Source organism: Dipodomys ordii, unplaced genomic scaffold (assembly GCF_000151885.1).
Source record: "Dipodomys ordii isolate 6190 unplaced genomic scaffold, Dord_2.0 Scaffold48, whole genome shotgun sequence".
NCBI classification, from domain to species: Eukaryota; Metazoa; Chordata; class Mammalia; order Rodentia; family Heteromyidae; genus Dipodomys; species Dipodomys ordii.
In genome coordinates, this window is record NW_012267264.1 from 1,488,088 (window position 1) to 1,503,706 (window position 15,619).

The following is a 15,619-nucleotide window of genomic DNA, read 5'->3' on the forward strand; positions in this document are numbered from 1 at the left end:
GAGCCCCATTAAATATTTTATTCTTGCTAGGACAAAAACATGGGCAGACAGGGCTAGGGACATGAGTCAAATGGTAGAGTACATGCTTAGAAAAACATAAAACTGAATTTTTAAAACTCTAGTTTTCTACCAAAAATCTGGCAGACACAGGAAACTAAGCAAATAGTTCTATAAAACTGGTTATTCTGAAAATGTGACAAGTCACGTGTTATACATCTAACCTTAACAGAAGAACTAGTTGAACAAGAGTTTATAGAACATTTTCACTGCATTCAAGGGATATAGGTTGCTTAGAAATTGAGTTCACTCCTACTTAGGCAAGTAGAGTTTATCTTCTCTCAACCTTAAAAGGGAGGTCAAAAAATCAATACTATTCTTCTATGGAGGTTAATTTAACCTTCCATAGAAAGAAAGATACATAGTAGTTAGAGAGGGGGTGGAGGAGGAGAGCGGGAGGGAAAGGGGGAGGGAGGCAGGAAGGAGGAAAATAGGGAGGAAGGGGCAATCTATGTGTATGACATTGTGTCACATAGCCCCCAAAACTTTTCTCAGGAAACCATAAGAAGTCCATCTTCAATTACAAACAGGTCATGTACAATCCTGAACTCTTTCTAGTTTCTTAACCCTGACCTGAGCCCAGCCTTCTTTGGACACCAGTACAGCAGTTCCTGGACCAAGTGCATGTTGAGGAAGAGGTAGAGTCTGAGACATATTGCCCTGGGAAATCTATAACAGCAGGCCTCCTCCCTGTAGACAAACACCTCAGTCGTGGCAGGATGAATAATTATAGAAAAAATAAAAGCATAAAAGTGCAGAGTAATTTTGTAAACTGTTTTCATGCATCAATGAAGTTTATGCATTCTACTCTCAGGAGTATCAAGTGTGGACCTTTTGAGCCTCAAAGCTCTGCAGCACATAGGAGCTAAGGGCTGTCAAATTATTTCAGCCTCTCAAGCTAATTAAGGAGATGATAGAGTAAGCAAGCGTCAAAGTATCATATCACATATGCTGGGGGAATAGTCTCTAGATGCAAGAACTTGTGAGGTTTTCAGCCCAGCCAGCAGAACTGTAAACCCTCCGAGGATAGTAAGTTCCACACAGTTTCCTGACTTCTGTGACACAGGAAGTCTGCACTCAGTCAAGCTCTTCCTTTCAGACTCCACTAACAACAAAGCTATTATGTTTAAATTAATGTATGTTAGATAATAAAAATTTAACAAGCCATCAAGTAGTTCAGTTTTCTCAGAAGCCAAAGGGGTTTCTCTCATTCTGAGGCAGTGAGGTAGGTTGGGATGAAAACAATATTTATAGTAATGCAATTCATCCCTCCCTTCAAAAGAGGAGACAATCATCCAGCCTCAGCGTTTCTAATGGCACATTGGTAAACTGTGAGCTCACAATGAGCTTTAGTGGGTTAGGAACTCCTCCATTGAAAACATGACACATATTCTACTGTACATACACATTAAAGCAAGAAAATGCCTTTCTGGCAGTTGGCTAAAGTCCAGAATAGTCAAGCAAGACAAATGCTCCATGAGAACAAAAGCACTACCTGATTAAAATCGTTTTGCCATACTAGTCTATATCTGGGACAATATTCATGAGCTGAGCCAATAAATCAACAACAATTATCAAATTGACTATTGCGAATCATGAGGTAACCTAATGTCTTAAGAGAGATGGACTTTCCTTTAAAATTGGTGTGATCTACTTTTTTTTTTTTTTTGTCGGTCGTGGGGCTTGAACTCTGGGCCTGAGCGCTGTCCCTCAGCTCTTCAGCTCAAGGCTAGTGCTCTATCACTTGAGCTACAGCACCACTTCCATGTGATCTACATTTTTAACACATAGGTTTTCCCTTGTTACTGTTTTTTGGATATAGTTATTTGAAAAAGATGTGTATAAATAAAACACTAAATATGCATACCTGCACACCTGTAGGTATGCCTTTAATGTCAATACTAACAAAGAAGGTGCAGTATTTCCTCCTTCCTTTTGTGTTACGGTCCCTAAGTTGGTAAGCAAAGCATTACTATGCCATCAGGGGAGATACTTAGACTGAGAATAATCATGGGGAAATCAGAGGATCTTACTGCTATCTATGCAACAAAAATCCAGAGATATTCTTGATTCTTCACCAAGTCTCAACTTACAACAATGGCTCTATTCCAGAAACGACATGGGAAGATGCCATAGTCCACACACAAAAATAAGGAGTGAAAGTAAATTTTGAAAACTGAAGGGGAAACAAAGGAGGAGGCTACAATGCTTGATAAGAAATGTACTCACTATCTTGCCCATGTAATTGTAACCCCTCTGTACAGTATTTTCACAATAAAAAAAAAGAAAAAAAAAGAAAACTGAAGGCATGAAAGCAAAATTTAAAAGCCTATTAGTACCAGCTATGTTCAGATGCAAAATTACAAGACAAGAAAAGAGCTCCTCAAAGGTTCAGATGACATGAGATGTCCGTGGAACCTCCGTTAAGAGGAAAGGTGGCTATTTCATCTAAGTGACAGAATTTTAAGAATGATCGTATGAAGACAAACTGAAGAAAAAACAAAACCTACAAGATGTTGGTTCTTTGTTCAACTCAGTCATAGTCACAGAATGGTTTGATCATAAGCATTTCTCTGCTAAGCACTCACCTTTTCAATATAAAACATCCTGAAACCTCCTATACTTGTTTCAAGTGCACAGAAAAGATTGTTAGAAATATTAGCAATTTTTATCAGGTGATAGAATAATAAACCATTCCTTTCTATTTTAGTCATGCAAATTATTTTAGGATTTCTGATTGTATTACTATCAAAGTAAATGAATGTGCTTACATTTTCCTTTCAAAGGGCAGGTCCAAGTATAGTAATATGCTTTAGTTTTGTACTCTAGTTTCATACTTACTTTTTAGGGTTAATAAGAGACAGGAAGGTAAGTAAAATGAAGATAAGAGACAATCTCACTATGAGAAACAAAGCATAACAGAGACAACTTTAGGCCCCATTGTAAAGTTGCAGGTGCCTGAGGGACCTTAAAGATGAAATAAAGTGATGTTTAAGTTTAAAACATGTCATTACCATTACATCCAACAATCCAGAATCATAACTCAGTCAGATTTAGTAAATCTAATGTCTTTAGAAATTAAAAAGCCCCACAAAATTTGAATAAAGTAAAAGGAAAAATGTAAATTCAAAATATATTTAGAAAAAAAATAAATCTTTGAAAAGAGGAGCAATGAGAGATAAGAACAATGGAGGTTAATGGGAGGTAACTATGATAGAAGTACATTATATACATGTATAAAGATGTTGCATAATTAATATATAGTAATACAAAAGAAAAAATCAACTAGAATGAAGAAAAAAGGGCATCGTCCATATGGCATAATCTCAAAAAGTATTATAGGTCTTATATTTATGAGACAACAATATTGGGGGCTTGTTAAACCAAATCCTCATTTTAAGGTAATCTCAAATATTTTTGCTTAGAAAGCTATATGCAGGTTCTTGCCCTTAGGTGTTTTATGTGTGGCTTATCATGTAAGGTCTGTGAATTTAGTGTCACAGTTTCTTACATTGACTCAAGGCTTTGAGAATCAAAGTAGATAAATTAACTATGGTTCTTGGTTATCTATACCAATATTCCTCTCCATTGGTGTAAGTAATCAGGAAGCAACTGTATTTCTATGCGGAGAAGTCTTTTTTGTTGCACTGCTAGTTTTTACATTACCTGTGCTCCACAACAAACTGTACATAAGTATTTCCCTGTACTCTTAGAAAAGCTAATTTAAGGTTGCATTAGCCACATTTAACCTGCTATTGTGGATGGCATCTCTTTAAGGAATGTTTCTGCCTCCTCAATGCACCTTGAAATTGAGAAAGTAATGATGCAATAAATGTGCCTGGGGTGACTTCATTTCAAACCAAGTTAATATCTATACCTCAAATTTGGAAGAACAGGCTTTAGAATGATGTTCAAGAAATGCTGGATGATCCTTTGAGAGGAAAAGGTTATAAACACATCCTATTGAGCTAGGGCCCTGGCTCAAGTGGTAGAGTACCTATCTAGCAAGTTCAAGGCCCTAAATTCAAACCTTATTACTACACTTTCCTCAGTTACCATTCTTATTATATATTTCCATCCTGCTATCCACTTCTGGCTTGTCAGGCAAAATCTCTTCCAAATGTGGGTAGGTACCACACATCTGACTATGAGGAAAAGCAAATTCCCTCATTAGTTAAGACAAGACTCTAGCTTTTACTGCAAATAAATTTCCTGTGTACAGAAATATATACTACAAGTAATTTTACAATGAGTGACTAGGTTGGAGAGAGTAGGAACATTGCGTGTGGGCAGTAAAGTAGGAGATGCATAAACTCTGTACAGCAGGTTATCTGATAGAATACTAGCCGGGTTACCTGTAGCATAGACCTATACAGATATCAAAGTTCTGTGGAATTCTAGAACAAGTTATTCATATCCCATAGATACTAGCAAAATGAATTCTATCATTTTTCCACTTAAAAGCTCTGTAGGGTAGGCAGGAAACTAGAAAGAAGCATTGGTAAAAAGCAAACGTTGCAGCACTTAATAGAGCATAGGAAAATAGAGGAGATTAAACATATTAGTTAACAATTAGCCACTCAAAAGGATCATGTGCAAGTCTCAAATGGGAACTGTTAATAACAAATCTCACTAATTAGTTATCATCATCACAGTTACTCTTACAAACATCACAGGAATGCTTGTGATGTTAGTGGGGATTGCAGGGTGGGGGCATAATCTACTCACACTGGAGCAACTCAATGTTGAAAAAAAATCAATTCACTCTGAACAGCCTTCTTTGGAACCACCATGTATTTTGCTACCAGCCCCAATGCTTCTCCCCTAAGGAGAATCAGCGACAAACTAAGGACCAGGATTCCACAACACAATAATATTTGGGTACAACCAATCTCAAAGTTGAAGCAGTGAAATCCTTGTGAACAAGAGGACAGATATAGATAAGAGTATACAGAGATGCAAACTTATTACTATGGATACTGAAGCAAATGGGTTCTTTCATTTTAAGATGTATTGTGATCATTTACTGCCATAGTTATCTATGTTTTTAGGGCTGTACAGACCAGGGAAATTACTTCTGCAACTGTGTAGAAGACAAATTATGAAGATATCCCCAACTAGAAAAGCAAAAAAACCATCCATCATGCCATACTCTTCCTCCTTTGTACATGGCAGGCTCTATGGCGACAAGTGACATTTTAATTCGCAGAATGAGTTTATGATTCTCTGTGAGGAGCCAGCTGTGCAGCATGATAATCTCTTGAAATAAATGGGACTCTGGGAGGGAGCACACTTGGGAATGTGTTCCAGTTTTAGTGTTACCACCAAGCACTTAAAAAATCTGAAACCGACTTTCTCTGGTTAGTTATCAATATTTCACAGTGAGGTGTTGTGTGTGTGAGGGGGCCAGGCATAAACTTCAACAAGTTACACATTTAACAGGAATGAAGCAAACAGGAAAAAAACCCTGGAGAAAAGCACTCTGACTAAAACGAAACAATGTTACAGCAGTTTAAAAAAAAGGTGCTGCATCTAGGCCATCTATGATCTTTCCTATTAAGCACCGTCTGTGCTTCACACACCTCCCTCCAACATTGCAGTCTAGACATGAGCTCCACCCTGGGAGCAAGTACAAAGTTGGGAGACCAGTTTTCTAATCTGTGGTACCCTCAAAGGAAAGAGCAGCATTTCTCCTCCCTAAATCTACTCCTGTATCTATAATTTAGAGAGGCCAGGTTGGTTACGTGAAGTTTCTAAAGGGGAACATGCACCCTAAGGACACACAAAAAGGCAGAAGAAGCTGGAACAGGATGCTGACAAAATAGGAAGGAAGCTACAAGGCCCAGTAGTGACGGTGTGGCCTCATCTCTCCAATATGGGGGAGAAATGCTCCAGTCAAATGTGAAAGGAAATGAATATTTAGACATGCCCAGAACTACCAAACCAGCAAGCAAGCAAACAGGAAAACAAGCTCAACTATAGGAACTAAAACATATCAGTGTTGCCCAAAACTAGGGACTGAACTCAAAGGAGACAAAGGAATTCTGAGGAGTGATGAGAGTATTATTATCTTGGCTGTGGTGATGGTTGCTACGAGTGTACATGTTTCTTAAAACACACATTTGTAAAAATTCATAGAATTATATACTAATATAGCGTATGTATAATATAGCTTAAAATTTAAAATAGAAGACCAAAAACGAATTCTATGTGAATAATATGAAATATTTTAACTCAAGAACTTCTCTACCTCAAGCCAACTAGCTTCTAAATAACTAAGAAAATTGTAAATTTGAAATTAACCAGTTACTCAATAATTATATTTTAGATCAATTATTTTAATATAATTAGATACTAAATGTATTAAGGGACAGTTTAAATAGAGAATGGTTAAATGAAAAAACAAGGGATAAGAAGAGCCTAGGGGAAAAACAATCTCATGATTTCCCTACAAATAGTGTAAGAAAGCCTAGTTCTTAGGCCATAGTAAGAAGAAGCACCAGGAACCTGAGGTCATCCGTTGGTTAGATAGAAGAGATGTTTTGTTCCAATAAAGAATAAGTACCGGGCTGGGAAGGTGGCTCAGTGGTAGAGCGCTTGCCTTGCATGCCTGAGGCCAAGGGTTCGATTCCTCAGCACCACATAAGCAAAAAGAAAAAATCCGGAAGTGGCGCTGTGGCTCAAGTGGTAGAGTGCTAGCCTTGAGCTGAAGGACAGCGCCCAGGCCCAGAGTTTAGGCCCCACGACCGGACCCAAAAAAAAAAAAAAAAGAATAAGTACCACTAGCACTTATGCCTACTGGCATTTCTTTTTGACACCTGGAAACAAAAGTAGGTGATATGGTTTAATGTGAATAATAGTTGCTTCTCAATCAAATTCTACATAGGTCTACAGATTGCTCTTTTATTAAATGACTTTCATTACCCAAATTTAACCAGGTGAAATTATGCTATGAGAACCGTTCAGTTAACCTTTAGAAATGAAGTCATTGCCTTTTGGTAGTAAAATCTGCATTTATCATCAACTTGAAACATAATGTCATTGGCTTATTCTATAAGACTTCTGAAATATAATTTAGGTATAGAAACTGCAGATGATGCGTATCTGTGCTTCATATTAAAGGAGAGTATAAGTATAGACATACATTGAATAAAGCAGGAAAAGCTTTAGCTTGACAGTCTTCAATCCTCTTCCTCTAATATGAAGATGAGGGAGGGCCAAGAGTGCTGAGTTACATTTCCCTGAAGTCTGCCGGCTCATAATTAATCCAGTATCCGGAAAAAGTTCCCACAAATGAGCCCCATTTCTTTCAGTTTCCCTACTTCATCTCAAACTGTCCTTACCTTTTCTTATTTGTCCCCAGTCTTAATTTCTCAACAACATTACTGCAATGTTTACTTCAATTAATATTCATGGTTCTCATACTAGGACTCTATAAAGAAGAGTCCTCCCAGCAGATAGTGCACATCTTGAAGTTCCCACTGTTCACACTGACCTCTTACACAGGAGTCCCCCAGCCTTCCCTTCACCTAGCCCCTGGCCACACCCAGTTCTTTTTTAGTCTCATCTTCAAAAACAAAAAATAAAACAAAGAAACAACCTACTCACATTTCATAGGGATGTCTTATCTCTCTAAGGTCAGGGAAATAAACATATTGCTTTTATATTTGTATCAGGAGATACTATCCTACAGAAGTTTGGATCAGTAAATAAGCTACGTTCATTATCCATCAGCATAGCAATATATCATATTTTTAATATCAGTGAATGTTTTAGTTACTATGTAAAGGAAAGTTATTTAATAGGAAATAATAGTAACTATTCAAAAAATGGGCAAAAAGACATACCGATTTGTTTTGTGATTCAAAATATCAAGTCATAAGAAAAATGTTTGCAAAGAGAGTTTAACGCACTGTGAAATATGATTTTCAATTATTTTCAGGTTATTCTCTAAAAGCATATACTTTATTCAAATTGTAAACATCCACTTTATGTCAAATAGACCATTAAATTGTAAGAAAATAATTCAAGGTAGCACTTCTTTGGGCTGGTAAAGATAACACAACCAACAGGGAAACCTAAAAAGGTAGTTGGATGCAACATTAACCCTTGGTGCTTTCCTAAGAATCAAACTTTGAATTTATAGAAAATACCATCTTCAGAAATGAGACACGAGAGTGACTTAAAAACAGTTTAGAAATGTCACATTGCACTGAGAATATGCATGCTGTTCATCAACCAGAGGCTGCAACTTTGGATATCAATTACAATGCTAACTTAGAGCTATGAAATACTCCTTTTCTTTAAAAGTTTCAGATCAATTTTATCACTTCCAATGTCTCTATAGGAAAAAGGTAAAAACTTATTATAGAACCAGAAAATGGCTTGAAAGATAATTATAAAATGTGTAGAGTAGAGAATTTAAAAGATGGTCTGATGAAGCACACATTTTCATTTCATGGGCAAATCAAGAATTCAGGGGCAAGGAAATTGATGTCATGCAAAACCCTGACCCACTCCAGACAAGAATGCAACCTTTGAAAAGGAGAGGAGAAAAATGCCAGCAGGTAACTTACGACATAAAATTTAAAAAATTAAAATGAATACTAATGAAGGTTAGATGGTACCAATGCAATTTTTTCCTAAGTATACTTCATCTGCAACTGGCTAAATATATGAATAAAAAACCAATGGAAATGAAGAATTGACCACTGTTTGAAAGTTCATTTGTGTAGGACCTACTAATATTGGTCCAACAAACTTTTAAAGTACTTTTATTGTATCTAATTAAATGAAAGAAAGAGCTCTAACTATTGCGACATGGAGAAAAATGTTAATTATTATGGAAGAAATTTATTCATAAACAGAAGGTGTTCAATATTTTGAAGAATTTCCAAATGCATCAAATTAAAAACACAATTGCCAAAGCAGTATGGAGGTTCTTCAAAAGACTACAAATAGAGCTCCCCTACGTCCCAGCAATTTCACTTTTGGGCATTTACCCAAACAATCACAAAAAAAGGCCACACCAAAGCTACCAGCACAACCATGTTTATCACAGCATTATTCACCATACCTAAGATATGCAACCAACCCAGATGCCCTTCAGTAGATGAATGGATCAAGAAAATGTGGTACACACACATACACACACACACACACACAAAATGGAATTTATGTCTCCATCAGATCCATCAGAAAGAACGACACTGCCCCATTTGTTAGGGAATGCAAAGACTTGGAAAAAATTATATTAAGTGAAGTAAGCCAGGCCCAAAGAATAGGTCCCATGATTTCCCTTATCTGCAATAACTAATATATGTCTAGGACAAGCAGAAAAAATCAAAGGCTTTGTACACATGACCATATAAGATGATGCTAAGTGAAATGAAGCCCAATAGGGACACAAGAGGTTTTATCTTTGTTGCTATTGTCTTTAATGTACTTATAATGTACTATGATTTTTTTTTTGTTTCTTTTGTATGTTCTTCCCCCATGGTATCACTCCTGTGTTCACTGTATTTGATTCCGGTGCCCTACATCATTATAGATAGATAGATAGATAGATAGATAGATAGATAGATAGATAGATAGATAGATAGATAGATAGATAGATAGATAGATATAACTTGGGGAGGGGGAGGGAAATAACAAAATGATGAAATAAGGATACAGGTTTTTGTTTTTTTTTTGGTGGGTCGTGGGGCTTGAACTCTGGGCCTGAGCGCTGTTGTGGGCCTTGAGCTCTTCAGCTCAAGGCTAGCGCTCTACCACTTGAGCTACAGCGCCACTTCCTAAGGATACAGGTTGACCCAGTGTTACAATGAGATGTCCAAGACACTATATTGAAAATGAACTTTACAACTTTGGGGGGCAGGGAAGAGTTGGGGAGGTGAGGAAGGAAGGGATAGTAGGGGAAAAACAAAGGAGAGGGAAACAATGCTCAATGGGAATGTACTCATTACTCATGTAACTGTACAGTATCTTTACAATAAAAAAATTATATTAAAAAAAAGAGAAACTCCACAATTGCCAGGCACAGATGACTCACGGCTATAATCCTAGCTACTCAGTAGGCTGAGATCTGAGGCTCACAATTCAAAGCCAGGAAAATGTGTGAGACTCTTATTTCCAATTAGCCAGGAAAAAAGCTGAAGGTGGAGCAATGGTTCAGTGGTAGAGTACCAGCACTAAGCACAAAAGCTTAGGAGAGTGTCTATGTCCTGAGTTGAAGTCACAGGAACACCCACCCCCACACCCAAAACAACAACAACAAAACAAACCCATAATAATCTTACTCAAAAAAGACAAAAACTGGGTGCTGGTGACTCATGCCTATAAACCTAGGTACTCAGGAGGCTGAGATCTGAGGATCAGTTTCAGCTGAAGTAGGAAAGCCTATGAGACCCTTATCTGAAATTAATCACCCAAAAGGCTCCAAGGGGAGCTGAGGCTTAAGGGGTAGAGTGCTAGTTTGAACAAAAGAGCTCAGGGACAGTGCCTAGGCCCCAGGGACATGGACATGGACACACAGACACAGACACAGACAAAGACACAGACAAAGACACAGACAGACAGACAGACAGACAGACAGACACACACACACACACACACACACACACACACACACACCAAACACATAAATATAAAAGAAAATGTATGTCATTCTTTGGCATAGATTTCTATGTTATAAAATTGTTCTAAGAAAATAAACTACGATTGGCTAACAGTTGTTTTCTAACATGACAAAACAACACAAGTAAATTAAAGCAATTATAAAACAACACATTATAGCATTCACTCATTTTTTTAAGCACTATGTGCCTGATGCTCTTCTAGTCACTGATGGCATAGTTAAGAATAAAACAGAAGGTCCTCTCCTGAGCTTGCAATTCTCAAACAGAACATAAAAGAATAGGAAGAAGGAAAGGAGGGAGAGAGAGAGAGGGAGGGAAAGAAAGAGAAAAAGAGAGAGAGAGAATGTGAGAGAGAGAAAATCAATATCCAATATCCCACTCTGTGAACAGATGCATTAGCATGGAAAACTTTCTGTTGGTAGTGTTGTAGATGATTTTAATTTTCTTCTTTTCCTTTGAAGCCAAAAATTTTGGCAGAAAATTTGTGGAAGTAAAAAATATATTAAGTTCTTGTTTTGAAACAGGAAAATATGTTAACATTCAAGTCTGGTTCAGCGTTGCCCAGATAAATTACAAATTCCTTAGATCAGATAACTGTCCCTCTAGTTTTTCAGAGCCAATGTTTAACACTATTTATGATGAGCTAGTTTTTTTAATACCATTTATATATATTATTATATAGTCTGTATAGTCTATATATTCTATTGCTGTATATTTTATATTCTTTTTTAAAGTACCATTCCTGGGGCTTGAACTCAGGGCCTGGATGCTGTTCCTGAGCTTTTTCCACACAAGGCTAGTGCTCTATCACTAGCAGTGATGACAGTGATAGTAGAGCCACAACTCCACTATGGCTCTTTTTGCTAGTTAAGTGGAGACAAGAGTTTCATGGCCTTTCCTGCCTGGGCTGGCTTTGAACTGCAATCTCAGATCTTAGCCTCCTGTAGCTAGGATTATAAGGTATGAGTCACCAGAGTCTGACTTCTATTTTGTATTCTTGATGATGAACAGTCTATAAGTTGATGTAGAACTATGCAGTTGGAAGCTGGTGTAGAAACTGCACCATCATTCAAACAAAAGGGGATCTAAGCACAATGCTTCATGATCCGATTACATCAAACCTCATGATGCAGATGCTAGGGACCCCTGTCCCCACTACCCAACATATGATCTTCAACTTTTGGAGAAAGAAGTAGTCATTCTCCAAAGGAACAAAAGTTTAGTGTGGAAATTATAATTCCAAGCCAAGAAAGTATGAAATAGACAAAGAAAACTCACACATTAGCATGATGTGAGAAATTTTAAAATATGTTTCTAGTAATATTGCAGCATGCTGTAAAAAGCCTCAGAGTCAGGCCCAGTAACCAATCTAATAAAGCATGCCCCAGGAGTCCACATGGATATGGGAAATATGTGATAAGAGGCTTAAACATCAGTGAAACCATCCCTTAAGAAAAGTATCTTTTAAGGTAGTCAGAAATGCAAGGCTTTGTGTTTACTTGGGATTTTCAAATTCTTCCTAAGGTGAAATGTAGAATTACCTCCATCCTCAGCCAGCAGCTTTACAATCTTGGTATGAGGTAACTTCAGGTGGGTATTGTACTGAGGATTTAGACTTTAAGTTGCTGGTCTATAAATGGGAAACCACAATGTGTGTGAGTGATGATAGAGAACTGAGATGAAGAACTCTTGTCACAATAAGAAGTTAGTTCAGTCAAGGATCCCACATTACTTCCATTTCTTTCTCCATCAGTAAATACATAACTGTCAATGGTCTCAAGAGTACTTATACATTCAAAATTACACACCAATATGAACACTTACTAGAAATATAGGCCTAGAGGAGACCATTTTGCCACTACTCCAGTTGGGATGGTAACTATTTTACACTCCATCCCACACAAACCCTAAAGCCAACCGAGAAATCCATAGCCAAACCATCCTGCACAGTTCTCAATCTCATCTTACCTAACTAACCTCCAAAGCAGAGTCAGGTCTTGTATGATGATGCTCTTCTCTTTTACATACCCAATTTTCCCCTAACACCTTGGGCATCAAACTTGAAAGTTTCTCTGGCTAGTGACCTCCACTCTCATCTATATATGATCACTTGGAGATAAAAGCCAAGTCTAGAGACTCTTCTCGCTGAATATGCTCTAGGCCAGTATGAATATTCACAGCCACATGTCCAACAGCCTTCAACTCACATTTGAAGCCTAAGCCACTTTTCTGGGCTATATACCATTTGAATCACTCATGGGATGGCTTAATTTTAAAACATTCAAAAATGACTCATGTTTCTTCTGAATCCATTCTGCTAGGGTTTTCCATACCAGAAAAAGGAGTTCCATCACCAACCAGCTACGTGTGCCAGACATTTACAATGCTGATGTATGACACCTAGTTTATTTTAACTTTCCTTCCTAGAACTCTAATTAAATAAATCAGATAATTCTACCAGTCCACCAATCCCAGATCTCAAATTTATATTTCCATATTCAGTGCCACAAGTCTAGTTCCAGCCAGTGTCCCACTGATAGACCACCTAGAATTGTAGACTTTAGTATATACTCTCTTAGGACTCTACTTGCATAATCATAAAACAAATTGTGTATATCTTATAAACACTACATCTGTCCTATTTAATATTATATCCTCAATTCCCAGTCCTGTGTCTTGCATATAAAAAGCTCTCAATAAATACTTATTGTTTGATTATTCATTCACTGATTCAACAGGAGAATCCATTAAAAAAAAGGCAGAGATGGCATATGTTCAATGTCAAATGAGAGATAAAGTGGTGGTAAAAGAGCTCATGAGAGGGAGCAGTATGATTTGGAACTGGAATTGGATAAGGAGTCTGAAATAGAAATACTACAGATGATGATGATAGCTATCGTTCACAGAGGACTTTCTGTGTGCTAGTCAGAATGCAAAGCAATTTAACAACAATCAACACACAAAGTGAACCAGTGTTCTCTGTTAAGTTCTTATTATATCCACTGTACCGAATAGTGGTTCTGCTTTTTGGTAGTGGTAGCTGGGGACTGAAACCAGGGCCTTTGCCTGTGCCAGGCAAGCACTCTGCCATGGAACTATATCCCCACTAATTCCAAATACTTGCATATATTAATTCATTCAAACACATTACATCTAAGGAGCTAAGTACCATTACCATACCCATTTTATAGATGGGAAAATGAAGGAACAGAGTGGTTAAATAATTTCCTCAAGATGACAAAGTAATAAGCAATAGAGCCATGATTTGAATTCCAGGGATCTGCTTTTAAAGCCCATGCTATCAAGTATAACTCCACACAATAAGATATACAAACTTTATCAGCCTGCCTATCTTTAGTTACTAACCAGCACAGTTAATCTAGGGCTTTGAGACAGGGTTACTCCTCTGCCCCCATCTGCCCCTCCTGCTCATTCACCCTATTGGAACTCATTATCAGCAATTCAAACCTAAAGTAGGCACTGAAGGTAGATATAAAAAGACCCCTCTTACACCGTTAGGAACTAGTGAGAAAAAAAAATCACTATACATGTATTAAACAAGTAGAGAATCTGCCAATCAATTTATCAACAGGTGTAAGGGCCATAGGTTCCTGTGGGAACTATGAATGAATGAATGAATAATGTCAGCAGGAAAAACATGGTGGTGTTATTGCTTAGTCAGAGTATGTTTGACTATCTACAATAACCCTGTCAAAAGACAGGAATGAGTACTTAAGGGTACTTAAATTACTCTTTCTGCTATCCTGGATCTGTTACCAAAACTACTTATATCTTAGTGCTTTTGGTTAGCCTGTTATCTTCCTTTGGGACTGTGCCCTTCTAATCTGTTTCTATAAGCTAGCTTCAGAATAATCTGACTATAAAAATAGAGGGTGGTGAAGACATCTTGGGTTTAGTCATATCTGTTGGTTAAACTCATTCCTCCCCCCATGGTAGTATTGAAATATTAATTATTTAATCTTAAAATATTAAGTATGTGCTATCACTGCACAGGCATTATTCGTCTGTTGTCCCAGTTATCTGCTGGTTTGAACTGGCAAACAGGTGCAAACCCATGGGAATATGATTATGTAAATGCTTCAGAAGGGCAATGATGTCTGTGAAAGAGAGACATGGAAGAGACATAGCTGAAGGAGGAGGAAAACATACTCATAAGGGGAGAAGAATCCAAATTCCTAAAAGAAATTCTTCTCAACACTTGCTGATTAATGACAGAGATCAAATTCTTAATTTGTAATCAGTGAATAGTAGAAGATGAATATGACACAAGAAGAAAGAAACTGCAAGCAAATATCAGAGCACTTTGTGGTAGTACACAGGTAGTAGTAGAACACCAGTCTTCAAAATTAGAAACCTTGGTAACAGTTATGTTCTTAGGCAACTTCAATTCCAATATTATATCACCAAGCGTATAATTTCTTCCTAAAAATACCACTTCCTGAAGAACTGAGGCATTAAAGCACTGGGCATTTCACAGCCACCCTGAGCCCTACTTCAAGAAGATTTGGATGTCAACACTGCAAAATCTCCAAAATTTTGTACGGAATTCTGTAGGGAATATGTTGGAAGCATGCTAAATAAAAGCCTAAAATACAAGTTAGCAGAATGTCTATGTTAGTAAAATGATTTACTTTGAAATGTTTACATAAGCAATAGCCACAGGATAAAAATGAGTTCAATCCAGGGCTAAGTAGCATTATGATGGTGAAGTGGAGAGAGAGAGATTGGAGCTAGGGCTGCTCAAAAATATTTCAGTTTTATTCTATCACTGGGCAACCATGGTATAGATCAGATAACCTAATCACACCACTCAACCTGGTGATTGGGAGTGTTACCAACTGCCTTTAAAATACACTTACATTCATTTACCTAAGCCTATAATAGGCTCATTTAACAAAGTTAGA

The 15,619-nt window shown here is 37.3% G+C and overlaps 1 protein-coding gene across 1 annotated transcript in view; it reads right to left on the reverse strand.

Moving 5' to 3' along the window:
* The window catches only part of Snd1 (staphylococcal nuclease and tudor domain containing 1), a 446,430-nt gene that overhangs the window by 157,300 nt on the left and 273,511 nt on the right, over positions 1-15,619 (reverse strand). The window lies entirely within an intron of this gene.